Source organism: Microtus pennsylvanicus, chromosome Y, assembly GCF_037038515.1.
Source record: "Microtus pennsylvanicus isolate mMicPen1 chromosome Y, mMicPen1.hap1, whole genome shotgun sequence".
Taxonomy (NCBI): Eukaryota; Metazoa; Chordata; class Mammalia; order Rodentia; family Cricetidae; genus Microtus; species Microtus pennsylvanicus.
In genome coordinates this window covers 20,644,185-20,645,001 of record NC_134602.1, presented here as the reverse complement: position 1 = coordinate 20,645,001, position 817 = coordinate 20,644,185, and the positions used below count along the sequence as shown (strand labels likewise).

General features: G+C 52.0%; 1 non-coding gene across 1 annotated transcript; it reads left to right on the top strand.

The window, feature by feature from the left end:
* The first annotated feature begins 385 nt into the window (after positions 1-385).
* Positions 386-458, top strand: Trnak-cuu (transfer RNA lysine (anticodon CUU)). The gene has a single exon. It is a non-coding gene; the product is annotated as a tRNA-Lys (tRNA).
* The last annotated feature ends 359 nt before the right edge of the window (positions 459-817 follow it).

The window sequence follows — 817 nt, the reverse complement described above, 5'->3', positions numbered from 1 at the left end:
TCAAACAGTCAGAGTTTGCCCTGGCAGGATGGCCCAGAAAGCCGGCATTTTTAAACAGCGCAGCTTTTTTCCTGCTACGGTTGAAAACCGAAAAACATGCGTTCAGCTTTTTGTCAACACTGTTTAAGTGTTTCGTGGCAGGACCTCTTAATGAGCTGCAGGCTTTGCAGCTGAAGCTGAGTCAGGAAGCCTCTCTTAGATGAGGCGCTTGCTTGCCTCTAGCAAGTAGAGCAGACTCAAGAAATTGCCGTAAGAAACATGCTTTACTCTATTCTTTTCTAAGCTTTCTCAGGCTTTCTGTGGACTCAGTTAGCCACACGTCTGGGCGTCATTTGTAGTAATATGGATGGCGGCAGGGTTGCGTCCCCAAATCCCCAGCCGCCTGGCCCGGCTAGCTCAGTCGGTAGAGCATGGGACTCTTAATCCCAGGGTCGTGGGTTCGAGCCCCACGTTGGGCACCATTTGTAGTAATATGGACGGCGGCAGGGTTGCGTCCCCAAATGCCCAGCCGCCTGGCTCGGCTAGATTATGCCCCAAATAATTACACGGACACTGTATTCTTTTAAACACTGCTCTGGCCCATTTCTAATCATCTGTGTAGCGCCCCTAGGTGCGCATACCGGGAAGATTCTAGCCTAAGTCCATCCTGGGTTGGAGCTTCATAGCGTGCGTCTTCCCTGGAGCAGGTAGCATGGCGTCTCTCATGCGTCTGCTCCGGAGAGCAGAGCTGCGGAGTCTGACCTCACTTCCTCTTCCTCCTGGCATTCTGTTCTGTCTACTCCTCCCACCTATCTTCTAACCAATGAAATGGGCCGAG